Below are 20790 nucleotides of genomic sequence, written 5' to 3'. Positions count from 1 at the left end.
CCCAGTGAGAAGCTTTTTTCTCATTACAGGATACTGTATTCCATTAAAATCTAATTTCATTTTGTGACAGAAAGATTGGATTCACAAATAGGAAGACTGTAATGAAATGTATTGTTTTCTGTGAAGCTTGTGTCTATCTCCTGTATTAATTAATGAACGAAGAAAACTGGAGTTTTCTTTTCCAATATTGGAACATTTTGATTTATAGAATTTTAGGACTGGAAGGTACTTTAAACATAATCATCTAGTTCAGTGGGTTTCACACTATGCTCAGTGGGGTCACACACAGGTGGCTCAAGGGTCTTCTAAGGATGGGGGAAGAGGTATATAGGATTCTTAGCTTTCTCCCTCAAGGCCACCGGAGCAAGCCTAGTCTTTGTCTGTTTTACATGTTGGGGTTTTAGGTTAGATTTTATCTCAAAAGCAGAATTCACTTCTAAAGAAAGTATGTAAAATGTAAATCGAGTTCAAACCTCTCAAATTGCAGATGAGAAAACCAAGGCCTTGAATCTTGACCCCATGGAGTTGCAAAGCAAGAATGACCCCACTCTCAGGATGAGGGACGTAAGATTCAAAGTTTAAGAGATTTGTAGAAAGGAATGGATTTCATCAAGTGGCAGAACCAGGCTGTAACTAGGTATATGGTATATATTTTTATTCCTAGTCCATGACTTTTCCTATCACATCACATTGTTTAATAATACTGACATGTGGGTGACCTTATTGATTCATGATTTAAGAGGTCCCCCAAAGAATATGGGGCTGACATAGAGGAGTTTTAGGGAGCAGCAACCAGTCAGCATGGGCCTACTCCTGGACCATGGAAACAGGCACATCCCTCCTCACTTCTTTTCCTCCTGAGTCTATTTCCTTATGCAGGTTCCCTGCTGCAGTGCCGTATCCCCAGTACCTAAACAAAGGCTTGGCACTTAGTTCGAGCTCCATTAATGTTTGTCAAATCTTCTTGACATCTTCAAAACCCTTTCCTGGTCAAGGACTTGAGAATATGATGGATTAAAAAAATCAAATACTGTATCAAATTTATATACACCTAATCATCAAATATAGTAGGTTTATTTCCACACACAGAATAGTGCACAAGCCCTGTTCACTGAGTGAATCAACAAACTCAGCTGGCAGCATTATAGAAGAAAATATGACTCAGAGTGGATGTCCTTCTCAGAGCCGCCCAGGAACTGCCCCCACAGAGTCTGGGCATCAGGCAAAGTTCCTGGTGGCAGCTGGCCTCACGGGCCTCTGTTCCTGGCAGAGGGAAGTGCACCATCCTGTCCATAAGCTTCTAGGCAGGTGTTCAACTGCCCTCTGGGGTAGCCTGACCCTGAATGAGCTTAAATAGAAACCAATAAAACCTGGGATCAGAAAGTTCTTATACCTTACCCAAAGTGGTTAGCATTTGTAGTAGGTTATTAAAGAGTGCTCTTTGATATCTTTGCCTAGGTTACTTTAAGAATAGGAATGGCTAGATTCTGCTGGTTTCAAGATATTCTCCTCTCTCTAATACCACCTCACAACAGTATCACAGTCTGTTGTCTTTCTTTCAAAGTGCCTTGAGGCAGGGCAAAGGATTAGATGCCCTTCTGAGGCCATCTACACCCTGGATTCATTTCAGAGAAAGAAAACACCAGGTGAACTCCCAAACAACAATGAAGTAAAAGATCTTCCAGGAGAACATTACAAAGCAACAAGAGACACACACACAGAGAAAGAGATGCCCTATTGGAGAAATCAAGCGTGTGCCTGACCATGAAACCAGAAAAGCAAGAATCTGATGGAAACCATGCTTGTCTCTGTTGGTCCTGGGTTCGCCCATGCCCTGGAATAGACCTCTGACATTCTGTGTTGTGGTCTTCTCTGTATGCAGGGGTGGGCTGGTTTATGTCAGCATGGTGGGATTACCATAAAAGTCATTAGATGTACTTCTGGATGTGGCTTTTCCACTTACAGTAATTAAAACCAACTACTAAGTTGACTTTTTGTTTTGACCTAATTCGTGACTTTCCTCTGCTTCTGTCTCTTAAGGGGCTAAGTCTTCGGCTCCGTGAGGGCCTAAGGGCCGTGCCTGTCTTCTCTACCTGCTACAGGGTTGCCAGCACGGACAGGCCAAGGCCAGGAACTTCATTATTCTTTTTGTCTTAATCTCCTTCTGTGGATCCAAGTGGCCGTTTCAGCCCCAAGGGTTTGGCAAGGCAACAAGTAGGTGGGGCGGGGAGAGGGAACCCGAACCCAGGCTCGGGGCGGGGCTCCTGCCGCCTGCTTCCCACCCCGCCGCCGCCCACTGCCCCCTCCGGGGTCACTACTTCGGGTCCAGAGAGTGGGAAAGTCCTATTTTAAAGCTCTCTGCTATTTTTCCGTCTTTCGCCCGCCCCTCCGCCGCCAGGGGCTCCCTGCACGAGAGGCGCACCCATTTAGGGAGCCTTTTCGCGTCCCGATCCGGCTCCGGAGCGCAAGGATGCCTCTACTCCCGCCCGGCCCCTGCCGCGGGCGCCGAGCACACGCAGCACCTGACTCGCGCTCCCATTGGCTGCTGCCTGTTGCTAACCCACGTGATCGGCGCCGGCGCGCCCCGCCCTCGGCCCCGCCCCCGCCCCCGCCCCCGCCCCCGCCCCCGCCCCCGCCCCCGCGGGCTCCCGCGGCTCGGCTCCGCGGCGCGTTCCTGCGGGGGTGGCGTGGGCCGCGCCGGGCTTCGAGCTCTCGGCCGCTCGCCCCTGCAGACTGCAAGTCTCCGCGCGGCGCCCGGGCGGGCGGCCGGTGTCCACAAGGTGGCAGTGCCGCGCTGCTGGTGTCCTGACCGGGGGTCCGCACGCGCCGCGCCGGGCGGCCGGAGTCCGCACTTCCCTCCTGCCAAAGTTTTAATGAACCTATAGACACACCCGGACCTGGGTCACCCCCAGGGCTGGCTGGCCGCGCCCCTCAGATCTGGGGGCTCCCCTGGGAGAGATGCATGCCCCGATGGCGTCTTTGTCCCAACTCAGGGAATCAGAACTTGGGGTCTGTCAGTGCAGCAGGTATGTTGATGTTTTCAGCAGTTTTTTTTTTTTTTCTTTCTTTCTTTCCTTTGAGGGCCATTCTGAGAATCCATTCGGAAAGAAACAAACACTTGGACAATTACTGTCTGTCTTCTTGAGAATACCTCCTTTCCCCCTCCTCCCCCGAAGCAATCTGCAGCTTCCTTTTTTTTTTTTTTTTCTTTTGGTAAAAGGTCTACACCACCACCGTTTCGGAGGATCTCTCCACGCAGCGGCGTCCTGGAATCCTAACCCGCTCAAGTGGAGAACATCCCGGGAACGTCCTGGTCCCGAGGCTTGTCCCGGGCTGCCCTTAATTCCAGACTCAGAGAGAGATAAGCTCCTCCGACCTCGTTTGACCCCGCTGCAGGCGCCGGGTGTCCTCTTTCAGCATGTGCGGGTTGGAGGGTCGACTTTTCTCCCTGCTCACTGGAATTTTATTTTTCCCCCTCTGTTCACTTTCCTCCTTGGCTTGTGGCTGTGCTCACGCCCCCTACCATAATCTAACCCCGCCCTCCCCCCCACCTGCACACACACCCACAAACACACACACATACACACGGACATGCTTCCCGCTCTTTTTTTTTTTTTTTTATTCTGAGGGCTGTCTGGGAAAGAGAGAGGCCAGAGGAGGTGAAGGCAAGAAAGGGACTGGGTTGCACATTCCCACTTATGGAGAAAGGAGGAAGAAATACCCCCTTGGCTTCCCATTGCCTACACCACCCAGCCCAGTTCCATGCCCCAGTAGTCAAGCCCTTCCCTTGGGCTCCCTAAGCTGTCCTCCAGGGAATTTCCCACAATGCTCCTAGTCTGCTCCAGCCTAGCAACGGTCCACCTGTGACAGGACTCCAGAGGGGGAACTCCTGTTCACAGATGTTGGGGTTTCTACCCATGCTCAAACATGGAACAACATATGTGCCGACTGAATGCCGCCTGCGGTCTCCAGTGAGGTGCAGGTCATCTCTGCAGGAGTGCTGGACAGACAAGGCCATCTCTCACCTCCAGGCTGTGTGACAGGAGGCTAAGGACTCAGAAAAGGCCAGTAGGGAGCATTTTTTAGAAAAATGCTCACCTGTTATGCTTTCCCACCTCTCTTAAAATAGGGGAGCAGGGCTTCAGAGAACTACCTGGAGAGCTTCGCAGATGTCTCCTGGAGTCGGGGGCGGGGGGCCACAGGGCCCAAGGTGGCTTCAGAGTAGAGAGACTGTTTACAGTGGCGAGAGAAAGAGCTGGCAAGGCACACATACAGGCCAGTCTTCCTGTTGGCAAAGTGGGCCTACCTCCCCAGGCAAGGGAGGGGCACAGTCAACAGTGGAAACAAGGATCTGTGGGGGAAGGGTGGCCCGCCAGCAGAACCCTTGGGAGGGGAACTCCAACCATCAGAAGAACCCATGGAAGGACCCCACCAGGGAAAGAGCCAACATCTGTACGCCGGCCTGAACTCCAGTTATCCCCAAGCCTCCTTGAAGAACTAAGGCCCCGAGAGACCTGAGCCACCAGCCAGTGATTGGAGGGTCTGAGAGGAAGAGATAAACTCTGATCAGATCGTTCTCCCAAGCATAAATCCCCAGCTTCCAATTGGTAGAAGGAGAAAAAGTGCTGATTTAAATGAAAGAGACAGGTTTTTAATTTTGATTGGGCTAAACTTTTTAATATTGGGGACTGATAATACTGACGTCAGAAAACATTTACATCATCTTTACTGTTTTACGTGTATTCACTCATTTAATCCTCAACAACAGCCTTGAGGGATAGTCTTACTGTCCCTGTTTCATAGAAGAGGAGCCTGAGGTCTGGAGAAGTTAAGGAAATGGTGCAAGGCCCACAGTTAGTAAACGGCAGAACCGGGATTTGAATCTGGACTTCAGAGTCTAAGTGTAGAACCCAAGTGCCTCCCCATCTCTGAGTCTTTATTCCTATTCTTGACCAAACCTCACTCGACTTCAAGGCTCAGCTCTGCCTGTTCTGGTCTAAGAACCCTCCTTGGCTGGGCCAGCTGAAGGGGCCTCTCTGCTCTCAGGAGTCTGGTCATGGCTGTGGAGATGCCAGTGCCCTAAGAAAAGATGGGGCATCGTCTGAGGAATCGCCTTCAGAACCCGAGGCACATCTGTTCAGACCTCGATGCTGACAGCTGTTTTTGAAGGTGAATATGATGCTTGGAACCATCCAGAAGTCACCTGGAGTCCAGTGAAAAAGCCAACCATCAAGGTAAGAGAAACCATTTTTGCTAAAGGGAAATAGGATACACTCCGGACTTCAGTGTCTGGATCAGTCTGGTTTGCTTCTGTGACTTGAATACTGGATCTAAACGTAATTCCAGAAGAGAAAATTCTCCAAAGAGGTGAGACCTGGCAGCCTTACTGAAGAGCATATGCTCTGAGGAATATGGGCAGAGTGCAACTCATTGGGAAGTACAGGTTGTTTTTCTAAATATATATATATATATATTCTAATCATGCTCATCACCTTATCCCCAACTTTTATTATATTCTTTCTGTACAACTGGATTATGAAATGTGAGGACAGAGACTGCATCTTTTACTTCTTTCTGTTTCCTGTCACACCAAGTGTGTAAGGTGCAAAATGAGTATGTTAGGCTCATAAGGAGCCTTGTATGTTGGGGAAATTTTCTTTTTTAAAAAAAGTTTTAATTAATTTCTTTTTGGCTGTGTTGGGTCTTCGTTGCTGCGAGTGGGCTTTTCTCTGGTTGGGCGAGCAGGGGCTGCCCTGTAGTCGTGCTGCGCAGGCTTCTCATCGTGGCGGCTTCTCTTGCTGCAGAGCACAGGCCCCAGGGTGCACAGGCCTCAGTGCTTGTGGCTCCCGGGCTCTCGAGCACAGGCTCAATATTTGTGGTGCACAGGCTTAGTTGTCTCACAGCATTGGGAATCTTCCCAGATCAGGAAGATCAATGCAGGAAATCCATGTTTCCTGCATTGGTGGCGGATTCTTTGTCACCCAACCACCAGGGAGGCCCTGGGAAATTTTCTATTTGAGTAGAATTAAAAAGGGTGTCCCAGTTGCAGATGAGCTGGTGTGCAAGGTTGCAGGAAATGGACACAATAGAAAAGTTTGAGACTTACTTGGCCTCCTTGAGTAGAGTATCTCTTGGGGGCAGAGTTTATTTAGTAGAACCACAGGAGATATAACTATCTATCTATCTATCTATAGATATACCTGTATCTCTAGATATAACTAGAGAGGAATGTCTAATGGGCAGATAGGTCTTTATCTTTTAGGCCAGTGTTTTTTTTAGTTAGAAAGGGTAGGGGAGCCAGAACCAGGAAACTCCCTGCTCACCACCGCACCTTGTGTTTGACCATGGACTTGCAACCTTATGGTCAGCTGTGACCTGACAGCATATTGTAGCCCGCTGTCCTGTCTCAGGGTGCTTTGAGAAATTGTAAGGAACTAAACAGTTAGTCAAAGCTATGGTTTTTCCAGTGGTCATGTATGGATGTGAGAGTTGGACTATAAAGAAATCTGAGCGCCGAGGAATTGATGCTTTTGAAGTGTGGTGTTGGAGAGGACTCTTGAGATTCCCTTGGACTGCAAGGAGGTCCAACCAGTCCATCCTAAAGGAAGTCAGTCCTGAATATTCATTGGAAGGACTGATGTTGAAGCTGAAACTCCAATACTTTGGCCACCTGATGCGAAGAACTGGCTTATTAGAAAGACCCTGCTGCTAGGAAAGATTGAAGGCAAGAGGAGAAGGGGACGACAGAGGATGAGATGGTTGGATGGCATCACCGATTCAATGGATATGAGTTTGAGTAAGCTCCAGGAGTTGGTGACGGACAGGGAAGTCTGGAGTGCTGCAGTCCATTGGATCGCAAAGGGGATACAACTGAGCGACTGAATTGAACTGAACTGAACTGAACTAAACGAGAAGAAATTCCCTGAGTTGTTGGTATCATTCCCCCTTGCATAAAACTGAGCCACTGTGCAGAAAGCCAGTTTCTTTAGCATGGAGGTCGTTGGCATCTATGACTGTTGGCACGTTGCTATCTTCCTTACTGTCCTGAGCCATTTGTCTGTGAGGAATGGACATCTGAAGTCGCTGAGGAAAGATCAGAAGTTACTTCCTGGTAACCTCTGATTTATTTTAGAGGTTTCCGCTGTAGGTATTACTGTGTGGGTTTTTAATGGAAAAGAATAATCAAGACCAGTCTGCTCAAAGAGCTTATGGAAAATATATGAAATTTAGAGTGTAAAAACCAGATTTAATTGTTAAACCTATTTTTAAAAAGCCAGCAAAGGAAAGCAAGAAAAACGACCCCAATGGCTCATTATGTAACATCCAGATGTTTGGCTTGGAACAGGCCAGATGAGGAGGTGATTTTTTCTCTCTTCATCTGCTTGCTTTGGCCTCACTGGAGAGGCAGTGCGAGACATTGTATAAGAAGCTTGCTTGAGTGGACTTGTCCCCACTCTCCACTTGCCCTTCGAGAGACCCGTGAGCCTTCAGCTGCGTTTTTAAGCTCTGACGTGGCACATTCTTAATGAACACATTCCTTAGACCCAGCGTGGGCTTGAGACGCTTCTGGAAATCATCTCATGATGACTCCAGGTGGACCAGGCAGCGAGTGGAAAATATTTTTCCTTCTCATTCAGGTGTTGTGGACTCAAGGAGACCTGAGGTTTTTTGATCTTAAACATGTGGCTCTAACAAAATATTTAAATGTGCCCGTGGGCTTGGAAAAAGTGACAGCTGCTCTTCAGCATTATAGAGAGATGTCCATGTTTCCGCTGGCTTTGTTTGTCAGCATGGATGTTTGCTTTTGCCAGAAATGCCAGCGAAGGGCAACAAGCACCGTTCTGCTCGAATGAGAAAAGCAGGACCTGATTAGCAGACAGGTTTGTTGAAAAAGCATTTCTGCTGCACACTAATCTCTACATATCCTGTCGGGAAATCCTCTCAATCCCATACCTGATAAATAAATCTGGCAAGTGAGTAAACACTCTGAAAGTCTCTTACTGATAGATAATTCCACCTGTGATGTGGGTTCTGCCGGCCTCTGAGCCGGGGCAGCGTTGTGTACCTTTCAGGCTGACCTGGAACAAAGCTTGTCCAGGAAAAGATGTCTGTGTGTCCTCCCTGCCCAGCACTGAGCCCTTGGCTTCAGCCTTTCACAGGAACCAAGGGGGTGTGTGGGGCTCACGTTGACGTCCTGGATTACGGATGCTATTATCTGGTGCTTTTGTTGAACTTGAGTGCTCCGCCAGGCGTCGTGTAATTCTCCAGATCAGAAATACCATGCTCTGTGTTCTTCTGGTTTTCCACTCAGGGCCAGGGTAGGGGGTCCTGAAGCTGTTACAGAACTCCTTTTCAGAAGTTTACATTCAGTCTGCACAAACACCCTCCCTTCTTGAAAGCCCGCACGGTCTCCCCACCCTCCTGCAGGGGTCTCGGAATGCTGTTCCACAGCAGTGCTCCATGATGACGTGATGTGATTTTCCTGAAGGTTCTTGAGGGCACAGGCCATGTCTTTTCATCAGTGAAGGTCGGTGCCTGGTATGCTCATTATTAATTAGTTATTAGTAATTAATTAATGCTGAATGAGTGAACGGCAGTCCTTGGTTAAGTTTGAGGGCGCGTGTGTGTGAGACATTGCCAGAGAATGACACTTAGGTCTTTTAAGTTAGTGGGTGTGTGCTTAGTCACCCAGTTGTGTCTGACTCTTTGGTACCCCATGGACTGCAGCATTCTAGGTGCCCCTGTCCTCTGCGATCTCCTGGAGTTTGCTCCAGTTCATCTCCAGTGAGTCGGTGATGCTATCTAACCATCTCATCCTCTGCTGTCCCCTTCTCCTGCCCTCAATCTTTCCCAGCATCAGGGTCTTTTCCAGTGAGTCAGCTCTTTGTATCAGATGGCCAAAGTATTGGAGCTTCACCTTCAGCAACAGTCCTTTCAGTGAATATTCTGGGTTGATATCCTTTAGGATTAGCTGGTTTGAGCTCTTTGCATTCAGTTCAGTTCAGTTCAATCTCTCAGTTGTATCTGACTCTTTCTGACCCCAAGGACTGCAGCACACCAGGCTTCCCTGTCCATCACCAACTCCCAGAGTTTACTCAAACTCACATCCATTGAGTTGGTGATGCCATCCAACCATCTCATCCTCTGTTGTCCCCTTCTCCTCCTGCCTTCAATCTTTCCCAGCATCAGGGTCTTTTCAAATGAGTCAGCTCTTCCCATCAGGTGGCCAAAGTATTGGAGTTTGAGCTTCAACATCAGTCCTTCCAATGAACACCCAGGACTAATCTCCTTTAGGGTGGACTGGTTGGATCTCCTTGCAGTCCAAGGGGCTCTCAAGAGTCTTCTCCAACACGACAGTTGAAAAGCATCAATTCTTTGATGCTCAGCTTTCTTTATAGTCCAACTCTCACATCCATACATGACTACTAGAAAAACCATAGCCTCAACTAGACAGACCTTTGTTGGCAAAGTAATGTCTCTGTTTTTTAATATGCTGTCTAGGTTGATCATAACTTTTCTTCCAAGGAGTAAGCGTCTTTTAATTTCATGGCTGCAGTCACCTTCTGCCCTGATTTTGGAGCCCCCCAAAATACAGTCTGACACTGTTTCCACTGTTTCCCCATCTATTTGCCATGAAGTGATGGGACCAGATGCCACGATCTTAGTTTTCTGAATGTTGAGCTTTAAGCCAACTTTTTCACTCTCCTCTTTCACTTTCATCAATAGACTCTTTAGTTCTTCACTTTCTGCCATAAGGGTGGTGTCATCTGCATATCTGAGGTTATTGATATTTCTCCTGGCAATCTTGATTCCAGCTTGTGCCCAGTGTTTCTCATGATGTACTCTGCATATAAGTTAAATAAGCAGGGTGACAATATACAGCCTTGACGTAATCCTTTTCCTATTTGGAACCAGTCTGTTGTTCCATGTCCAGTTCTAACTGTTGCTTCCTGACCTGCATACCGGTTTCTCAAGAGGCAGGTCAGGTGGTCTGGTATTCCCATCTCTTTCAGAATTTTCCACAGTTTATTGTGATCCACACAGTCAAAAGCTTTAGCATAGTCAATAAAGCAGAAATAGATGTTTTTCTGGAACTCTCTTGCTTTTTCTATGATCCAGCAGATGTTGGCAATTTGATCTGTGGTTCCTCTTCCTTTTCTAAAACCAGCTTAAACATCTGGAAGCTCTTGGTTCACATATTGCTGAAGCCTGGCTTGGAGAATTTTGAGCATTACTTTACTAGCGTGTGAGATGAGTGCAATTGTGCGGTAGTTTGAGCATTCTTTGGCATTGCCTTTCTTTGGGCCATCCAAGGGACTCTCAAAAATCTTCTCCAGCACCACAGTTTTAAAGCATCAATTCTTCTGCACTCAGCCCTCTTTATGGACCAACTATCACATCTGTACATGACTACTGGAAAAACCATAGCTTTGTCGGCAAAGTGATGTCTCTGCTTTTTAATGCACTCTCTAGGTTTGTCATAGCTTTCCTTCCAAGGAACAACAGTCTTTCAGTTTCATGGCTGCAGTTGCCATCTACGATGATTTTGGTGCCCAAGAAAAAAAAAATCTGTCCACAGAGAACCCCATGGACAGTATTCAGTACATTAGAAAGTCTGTAAATCCAGTCAATACTGAAGAGGAAGAGAAGCAGCCTTCACTTCTTGGAGGGGAACTTTCTAAACATATTTTAAATCCATCGCAGAGCTGTTGCTTTAATTCAACAGGTATACTTTGAGCACTAGCTGGCTTTTCCATGTGTGCGTGTGAAATATGTAAATCCTGCTTGCTCTGTACCCTGGAAGAAGTCCTCATCGAGTTGCGCAATGTGAGAAACAGGTTGTCTGAAAAGCAGGACCTGGGGTTCTGAATGCTTGACCTCGTACCTTCACTTTGAAACCACTTTTGTTTTCTCTGTCTGCAGCATGGTGAAGCTTCTCACAGAAATCCATTTGCAGCCTCTTCAACAAGAATAACAGTAGCACTCACTATGAGCCATGCCAAGAGTTCCACAAATAATGTCTCAACAGATTCTCACAACCACCCTGTGAGCTCGGTGTTCTCATCATCATGGCTGTTTGACTGATGGGGACGCAGAGGGCTGACGTGGTTTGCCTGAAGTCACCTAGTCAGTAAATGGTAACACTGGGATTTGAACCCAGGCAGTCTGGCTCCCGAGTCTGGGCTCTTTCTTTCCTACTCTGTTAGAGGGTCATCTCTTTCCACGCAGTGGGCTTTTCTCTCTACCCAAGACCCCTGCAGTTAAGTTTGTATGTATACTATACAGCTTCTATTTTATATGAGACCATTTCAAAAGCATTCTGCCTGCCAATGCAGGCAGATGCAGCAGATGCAGATTCGATCCCTGGGTTGGGAAGATACCCTGGAGTAGGAAATGGCAACCCGCTCCAATATTCTTTCCTGGAAAATTCCAAGGACAGAGGAGACTGGTGGGCTACCGTCCATGGGATTGCAGAGAGTCGGACACGACTGAGCGTGCATGCAGTGCCATACCTCGTTCTTGGTTTGGGAACTCATCCCTTTTTCTTCCTCTTCAGGTCTGGGAGTAATAATAGCTCCTCCACTACGGTAGGCAGAATAATGACCCTCCCTTCTCCCAGAGATGTCTGTCCTAATGCCTGGGACCTGTGAATATGACAGAAGGGGCTTTGCGGATGTAATTAAGGATTTGAAATGGGGAGATTATCCTAGATTATCCAGGTGTGGCCCATATACATGGATCCTTATACATGAGTCAGATCCGATAGAGATTTGAGAAAGCTGTGCTGCTGGCTTGGAAGATGGAGAAAGTGACTGTTAGCAAAGGGAAGGGGGCAGCCTCAACAGCTGGAAAGGACTGGGAACCAGATTTTCCCCTAGAGATTCCAGGAGCACAGCCCTTCCCGCGCCTTGGTTTTAGCCCAATAAGAACCACTCTGCCTTCCAGAACTCTGTAATAATAATACAATTGTGTTGTTTCAAGCTCCCCACCTCTCCCCCCCAAATTCCACAGAGTTGCTGAAAATCCACCCTGCTGTTTTACATAATACAATAACGGAGAAAGATACTACAAAACTATGTCTTATTAGAGGTTATATAATTGAGCATATGTGCAAGTTCCAGGCTGTGGGATACAAGAAATTCATTGTGAGAACTTAGAACCTCATTGGGAAGCAACGGTGCACACATATACAACAAGCAGCAAGTCTTTATTTAAGGGCAAATATGAGCAGGACCTTCCCTGGTGGCTCAGACGGTGGATCCAGGAGATGCAGGAGATGCAGATTTGATCCCTGGGTCGGGAAGATACCCTGGAGTAGGAAATGGCAACCCGTTCCTGTATTCTTGCCTGGAGAATCCCCACGGACAGAGGAGCCTGGTGGGCTGCAGTCCATGGGGTCACAAAGAGTCAGACATGACTGAGCGACTCAGCACAGGACCAAGAGTGAACCCTGGGAAGGTATGCAACCAGGTTGGGTCAGGGGCGCTGGTGTAGCTGAGCATGTTCTGGAACTCTGCCGTTATCTTATCATGTCTCAAAGACCACACATGTGCGTGGGCTAAGTCGATTCAATTGTGTCAGACTCTTTGTGACCCTATGAACCTTAGCCCTCCAGGCTCCTCTGTCCGTGGAATTCTCCAGGCAAGAATACTGGAGTGAGTTCCCGTGCCCTCCTCCAAGGGATCTTCCTGACCCAGGGCTCTAACCCATGTCTTTTAACATCTCCTGCATTGGCAGGCAGGTTCTTTACCACTAGCACCACTTGGGAAGCCCAGAAGAGCATATAGGAAGCAAGAAAATAATCTTGCTGATACACAGACTCAGACACACAGCTTTCTAGAAGGTGTCAAACAGTTCTCTGCTTTCCCCATTGGAAGTGGAAGTGAAGTGAAAGTCACTCAGTCCTGTCCGACTCTTTGTGACCCCACGGATTATATGGTCCATGGAATTCTCCAGGCCAGAATACTGGAGTGGGTAGCCTTTCCCTTCTCCAGTGGATCTTCCTGACCCAGGAATTGAACCAGGGTCTCCTGCATTGCAGGTGGATTCTTTACCAACTGAGCTCTCAGAGAAGCCTTTTCCCATTGGTAGCCCTTTAATTGACTTAGAGCAGCCTCTGCTGAGTTCCCACTTTCTCTGCTCTCCCCACCTTTCTGTGTTATGCCTGCACCCTCTCCTCAGGGTCTGTGTCATCCTACCAGTCCCTGGAATGGTCCAGAGGTGGAGAGCCTCCAAGATCTATCTGGACAGATGGTGGGGATTCTTACAGACCTTGGTCCCTCACCAAGCACCCTTGCATTCAACGGAAGTTCGCCAGTCTTCAAGACAAACATCCAGAAGATGACCGAGCTCCCTCTCATCCTAATTACAGTTCATCTCCCACAGCCCAGCTCTCACCCACCTGAGTGTGAAGGACGAGGACAATCAAGCAGATTCCAGGGTCTGATGGACTCTGAAGAAGGGCTGGGAATGTGAAGGTGGGGATGGGTATTAAGAGCATTCCAGGCTGGGAGAAAGCATTTCCAGAGGCCAGGAGGGAGGGACAGACAGCCCTGTGCTAGAGGAAAAACAGCAAAGAGGTGGACTCACCTGGGGTGGAAGAAAATGAAAAAAACTGCCTGGGGCAAGAGGGATGACGTTTTGGTGCTGGGAGAACTGTGGTGAGGAATGTATGTTTGGGGAACCCTTCAAGGGAATGACAGGATTCCTCCTTTTTCAGCCCGGTTTTGGACATCATTTACTTCTGCCTGCAATAATGAGGTTTTTTAGTCACTTGGTTGTGTCTGACTCTTCTGTGACCCATGGACTGTAGCCCACCAGTCTCCCCTTTCCATCAATTTCCCAGGCAAGAATACTAGAGTGGGTTGCCATTTCCTTCTCCAGGTGATCGAACCTACGTCTCCTGCATTGGCAGGCAGGTTCTTTACCCCTGAGTCACCAGGGAAGCTGAAGCTCCACTACTCTGGCCACCTGGTTTGAAGAACTGACTCATTGAAAAAGAGCCTGCTGCTGGGAAAGATTGAAGGCAAAAGGAGAAGGGGACGACAGAGGATGAGATGGTTGGATGGCATCACCCACTCAGTGGGCATGAATCTGAGCAAACTCTGGGAGATGGTGAAGGACAGGGAAGCCTGACGTGCTGCAGTCCATGGAGTCGCAAAGAGTTGGACACAACTGAGCGACTTCACTTTCCTTTAGCAACTGAAAACAACAACAACAAGCCATGAGGGGTGGCTGCTGGAGGGAAAATTCCCCCTGCTCCCATTCTGCTTCCTGCAGAGCTCAGAGCACTGACCTGGACACTGTGCTACAGAAACCCCAAGAGTGATTGGCCAGGCCTTGGAAATAATTAATACGCTTACTAGTCAGAGTCACGTCCTCTTACCAGGTATGTCCCAGGGTGGGCGGCCCGGCTATTTGTCACATTTTCCGGGAGGTTGGCTGGAGCCTCCACCTGCTGGGAAGCTCGAGACTGATCATGCAGGTGTCTGACCGAGTTAGCATTGATCCCCAGCCCGGCTGTTGCATTGCACTCCGCGCAAGCAACGCGTTTCTGTTTCTCTAGTATATTAGAGCTGAGTCCTGTGCTCCCTGCTCTGTGCATATCACACAGAAATGATTTCAAGCCTGTTCTTTGCATGTGTAGAGACTGCCTTTTTGCAGGCGAGTATTTCATGAGGTCTTTTCCGACATGCTGTTTCCGTGCTGTTCCTCTCTGATATATCACGGCATTTCTGTGGTTCCCGGCACCGAGGGGGAGAAGATGTTGTCTTGGTGGCGATATCTCATCCAGAATTCCTATCACTTTTGTAAGTGGGAAGGGGGATAATCACACCTACTATAAATATTCTAGGTCCTTACTAAAATATTTTTTCATTGAGAGTGGTATTTGATATACGACGTTTCCTTCTTGGATTCCTGCCAGTGAGTTTTAGGGGATTACCCAAAGGATTTTGTTATGAGCTGAGCCACTTACAGACTGCTCCTATGGATAGGGGCTCAAGGGATGGAATGTGGCTGCGGGGAAACCCAGAAATGAGCAAAGAACTTTGGGAAATTGTCCTGGTCGGTATTGCAATGAGAGGAGAGAGCCTGCCAGGTACGATTGGCTTTATTAGGAAAAACGGTTTACTGCTTAAATGGTGAATTTCTGCTCTTTTGCTTCCTGTTCTGCCACATGGTTTGCATAGCGAGGCGATGCCAGTTTCCATCTACAAGCTTGGGTCCTGGGATCAGATGGCTGGGATTCGAAACCCAAGCACCAAGTTATTTAAATCCCAAAGCCTTCGCTTTATAATCTGGAAATGATAATAATAATAACAGCAACAGCAGCAATTGTATCTAACTCAGAGGACTATTTTAAAAATTAAATAATAACGAGTCACGTGATACATTTAGTGTCTGGCTTATAGCATAACAAGGAGGTCAGAATGCCATTGTCTTCCGTTGTCAGTAACAGTATTATTTTTATATTGTTTTAATGAACTGGAAGGTTCAGAGTACATAAAAGATAATACTGATGATGGGAAAATTTTAGAAAAAAAGTACGAGTTTTGGATAATAATCAGGAATGAAGTATTTACATAGACCCTTACAGGCATCATCACTGTGTTTCTCTCTGTAGAGATTTGCTGCCAGCTCACAGAAGAAGCCCTTCCACATTCTTTGGGCTTGCACACATGTGGGAGTGTGTGTGTGTGCATGTGCGTGTCTGTACATATGTATATTGCTTCATGGAATACTCCTTTGCAAAATGTAGAGGGAAGCATTGTGGGCTGTGAAGGAGACCGTCACAGAAAAAAAGAGATTTCTCTTGTGTCCTTTCAAATGGACCACTGCCCACTGAAGCACCTTTTTCTTCTCTCTGAAGCCAAGTAAAGGCATCGGGGCCTATCGTCTTTCAACAGCACTCTTTCTTCTTCTGTTTGGATTTCTCTAAGCACGCTTCCCCAGGCGTCTGGAAAATTAAATGAAAGAAATAAAATAATTCATCTTTTTTTCCCCCTTGGAGTGAGGACCTGCAGAAATAAAGGAAGCCGAGATACTTACAATAGGATCCATGTAGGTTTCAGGGAACAAAGAGAGACAACAATCACATGGATGGCTTAAAAGAGCTACACCTCAGGGTAGACCCGTTATGCAAGAGAAATGAAGCTGGTGGTAACTCCAGCCACTTAAAGAAGGAGTCCATCGTCTTACAAAGGAAGATGCGCGTGTGCTCTTGTGTGTGTGCTCAGTTGTGTCTGAGTCTTTTCGCCCCCATGGACTGTAGCCAGCCCGCCAGGCTCCTCTGCCCATGAAATTTTCCAGGCACAAATACTGGAGTGGGTTGCCATTTCCTATTCGAGGGTATTTTCCTGACCCAGGGATTGAAACTTGGCGTCTCTTGCATCTTCTTCACTGGCAGGTGGATCCTTTACCGCTGAGCTGCCTGGGAAGCTCCTGCAAAGGGAGATACTCACTGTCATAAAAAGGTTTGCCTTCTGGTTAGGGATCTCTCACTTGGGTGATACAGACAGTACTAGACAGCACCCTGGGGGAATTGAATTGGGAAGGGACAGTAAAGAAACAAAGAGGAAACAAATTGGGAAACAAAGAGTATTCCTGATGTTAATTGGGGCTAGCACCTCTGACTCAGGAGGTGGTTTGTAGGGGCCCCGGTCAGGCCTCTTCAGAGCGGGCATGGCGGTGAGCTGCAGGCAGGGTTTTGAGAAAATCTGAGCAATGGTGGAGAGGGCTTCCCCGACCCTGTTCTCTGCTTTGCTGTCAATCCTGAGAGGTGATAAGCACGTGGGCTGCTGGGCGCGTGATGCTTAGAAACACCCTTCCTCAGGGGAGCCCCAGCTATTCAGGCGGCGTCTCTTATGCTTTGGAAAATCAAAACAAGTGAAGAATCAGGAATGTTCTGGGAAGAAGAAACAGGGATTGCATAGTCTGTAACCTAGGAAAGATTTTTATGTGTTTGGGGAACTGAAAGACCAGTAGGGAGAGAGAAGAGAGAGCAAAGGAGGGGAGCGGCTGGTCGTGGGGGAGAGAGCTGGGCTGCGGGCTGGTGGATGCGGGTCGTGGGAGGGAGCTTAGATTTTTATTGTCAGTGTGTAGGTAACCCAGGGCCTTTGAGCTGGGGAATTGCAAAGGATGTGATATGTACTCACTCAACCTTTAGGAAGATGGCTAAGAAACTTCCGGACACTCTCTGAAATGATAAGCTATTGAAAGTCCTTATCGAAGTTTAGCCCAGGATCTGCGGGGTAGGCTGGGGTACAAGAGACCCATCCATCTGCTTGTAGTATCCCGTCCACTGGCCGCACAGCATCCCAGATGTCTCTCTTCAGCACCTTCTGGTGTCTACAGGCCTTTATTCAAAATTGAGCTTCTCACTGTTTTCAAGAGGACGAGGCAATAGTCTATATTCCTGGCCCCTGGATATTGAAGAGGAAGGTCACAAAATGAAATTTCACCTTGGAGATTTTTCTAAATTAGAAAGCTCTCCCAAATGTAACTAAACTGGAGAGAATGGAGTGATCTCTTTAAGAAATCTTCAAAATGCCAGTAAAGTTTTCTCCAGGTTGTGTTTCTCCAAATCAAGCTGTAACAATTTGTAGGACTTCTGGTGGCTCAGGGGTGAAGAATCCACCTGCAATGCAGGAGATGTGGGTTCGATCCCTGGGTTGGGAAGATCCGCTGCAGAAGGAAGAAACGGCAACCCACTCCAGTATTCTTGCCTGGGAAATCCCCTGGACAGAGGTGCCTGGTGGGCTACAGTCCATGGGTTTGCAAGAGTCAGACACGACTTAGCAACTAAACCACGACCACCAATGATGTGTAAGAAAATGACAGACCCTACTCTAAGGCTTCAGCTATTTGAAATGGGTAAAATACAGGTATATATATCAGTCAGCTGAAGTTTAGTTATGCTGCAGGAACAAAGAACCCCAACTCTATGTTCACAAAGACAAGGTCCTTTCCTCCCTAAGTTACAGTTTGCAGGCCACCTGGACTCTGTTCTGTGCCGTTTTTATCCCAGAACCTTGGCTGAAGGAGCAGGCCTGCCTGGAACACAACAGCTTCACTGTGGAGGGAAGAGCGGTGGCGAGACGACCCATCAGCTCTGAAGGCTCCTGGCCGAGATGGCACAGGCTGTGCCATCTCTCACATTTCATTGCCCAAAGGGAATCAAATGGTCAAGCCCAATGTTAGCAGGAACAGAAGAATAATTGTTCTGTAGAAACTGGTCTGCAGAGAAGGGCAGTGAATATTACGAACAAATAATATGGCATGTAACAATGCAATATTTTGCTCTCTCCATTTCTTTGAACCAAATTTCAAGGGGAAAATTCAGTGACAGTCTTTTATTAATAGAACTGAAAACTTTCAGATACTGCAATTCAGAATGTGATCCAGTCCCTGAAAATTAGCATCACACGCATTCCTTTTGAAGGATAACTTGTGAAAGTCTGAAACGTGCAGTTTGGAAGTGATTAGCCCAATTTTACTAGAAGAAAAGAGCATTTAATAAAGCAGAGTTCTCAGTTTCTAATCTCATCTTGTACCAATTCCTCAAACATTTGAGACCAACTGCTAGGGGCACTTTTATACAGAGAAAAGAAAAAAGGAATCTTGTATTTCTTTCTTCAAGTTAGGGTGAATGGGATGAAAAGACTATATTGTTCACATAATTTTAGTCAGTGTTATGTCCACTTAAGAAAATCTGTATTGTGTGGTTAGGAGTAGGAAACTATATTCATCAAGGAGGAAGAGAAATGCCAGCCTAGGTAAGTCAAGGAGAAAACTGAAAGTAGCTCAGTCGTGTCTGACTCGTTGCGACCCCATGGACTGTAGCCCTCCAGGCTCCTCTGTCCCTGGGATTCTCCAGGCAAGAATCCTGGAGTGGGTTGCCATTTCCTTCTGTAGGGGATCTTCCTGATCCAGGGATCGAACCCAGGTCTCCTGCATTGCTGGGGGATTCTTTACTGTCTGAGCCACCAGGGCTGTAAGGACAGTATAAGCCAAACATCAAATATGTCAGTTCTAATAGAGGATTCACCCGTTCTTGCCTGGACTATTGCAGTGGCCCCAACTGGCCTCTTTGTTTCTGCCCTGGCCACACTGACGTCTTTTTATTCTCCACACAGCTGTCAGAGTGGGTCTTCTGGAACTTAGAGTATATCATGTTATGCTCAGAATCTGCACAGAACCTTTGAAGGAGGCTTCCAGCTCGCTCTGAACCATATCCAGAGTTCTCTCCATGGTTGGTGGGACCCTGAGTAATATGCCGTCCGGACAAGCTTTCTGACCTCATCTCCCAGCACTCGCCCCTCCCTGACTCTGCTGCAGTCACACTGACCTCCTCCACCTTCCTCTCACTTGACAAAGCTCTGTGTCTCAGGACCTTTGCACTGACTGTTCTATTAGTTAGGACACTCTTGACTTCAAAAACCCACATTCCCAATACGTTTGCTTTATCAGGGGGCCTTCCCTGACCATGCTACCTAATACAGCACCCAGACCTTCTCTGCCTACTTCTCCTGCTTTAGTTTTCCTCCTTTGCATGTGTCACTCCCTGACGTCGTATCCACGGTCATTCTCCACCTCCTTTTACTAGATTATAATCTCCAAGAGATTGGGTTCTTCATTTCACTCACTGTTATATCCCTGATGTTAAGAACAGTGATTGGCACATAGTAGGTGCATAATAAAATTTGTTGGATGAATGAAATAAACCATTGTTATTATTCCTGATTTCATGAGATGCATGTAAATACTAACATGCTGTTAATACAGAGACTAGTATTAACAGAAATGTGTTTCTGTACATAAATTCATTCCATAAAACTCTGATGAAAAACCCTACACATTAAATGTTTCACAAGAGAATTGGTCTCTTTTAAAACATCCCATAATTTTCTCTGCTTCTGTTAATTTTCTTTCTTTCTTTTATTTTTTGGCTGCATGGTGTGACATGTGGGATCTTAGTTCCCTGACCAGGGATCAGACCTGTACCCACGGTGTTGGAAGCACAGACCACAGTGGTCTAACCACTGGCCAACCAGGGAAGTCTCTAGAAATTCTCAGTGTTTACAGTACTGTGAAGCATAGCAGGTGATCACAGAACCCTTAGTAACAGGCCAGCTGAAAAACTCATCAGATATGTTCGCACATGAAGGATGAACTGTCCTTTGTAAGCTGGACATAGTGGATTATAGTTATAGCAGCAATGATGAGAGTGAGAAGAATAGCAAGAGTAGGGGTGATGAGAAAACAGAAGTAAGCCTGGAGCCTAATCAGGCTGATGAGACAACTATCAAGATGACTAAATGGAAGTAATAAACAGACCGCCAGGCTCAGAGCCGTCTGGTTACGAGTCAGCCCACACGCTAGTGATCAGGACTTCCATAATCTTGGAAGATTGCCTTCCGAATTCTCCTGTTCTTCTGTCTCCATGAAGACAGCTGCAACCAAAATGATGACGCATGGTGAGTCCTTACTGTGTACTCACTGAAAGAAGGCGTAATGGAAAGAGTGAGCTGGATTTCCTCTGGAGGTTGGATGGACCCTCCACAATGATGATGAGTGATTAAGACACTTTAATGGTTCGGAGTGGGGATGGCTGATTATGACCCCAGAGCTTGAAGCTTATTGAAATACCACCCCCAAAAGGAGAGCCTCACCCAGCGAGATGAGTGTTGTTGTTATTTTTATTCAGTTGCTAAGTCGTGTCTGACTCTTTGCAACCCCATAGACTGTCGCATGCCAGGCTCTTGTGTCCTCTCCTGTCACCTAGAGTTT

General features: G+C 47.2%; 1 long non-coding RNA gene across 2 annotated transcripts; it reads left to right on the top strand.

Annotated features, from left to right (window-relative positions):
• Positions 1–2690: 2690 nt before the first annotated feature.
• On the top strand, positions 2691–19734 carry LOC113881862. 2 transcript variants are annotated; one of them, XR_003508187.1, is made up of 3 exons: positions 2691–3026; positions 3221–5234; positions 19137–19734. It is a non-coding gene; the product is annotated as an uncharacterized LOC113881862 (long non-coding RNA). The 2 variants fall into 2 exon arrangements; XR_003508186.1 differs by lacking the exon at positions 19137–19734 and adding an exon at positions 10924–11170.
• The last annotated feature ends 1056 nt before the right edge of the window (positions 19735–20790 follow it).

Source organism: Bos indicus x Bos taurus, chromosome 23, assembly GCF_003369695.1.
Source record: "Bos indicus x Bos taurus breed Angus x Brahman F1 hybrid chromosome 23, Bos_hybrid_MaternalHap_v2.0, whole genome shotgun sequence".
Classification (NCBI taxonomy): domain Eukaryota; kingdom Metazoa; phylum Chordata; class Mammalia; order Artiodactyla; family Bovidae; genus Bos; species Bos indicus x Bos taurus.
Note: the sequence above shows the minus strand (reverse complement) of the source record. Positions and strands in the feature narration are given on the sequence as shown.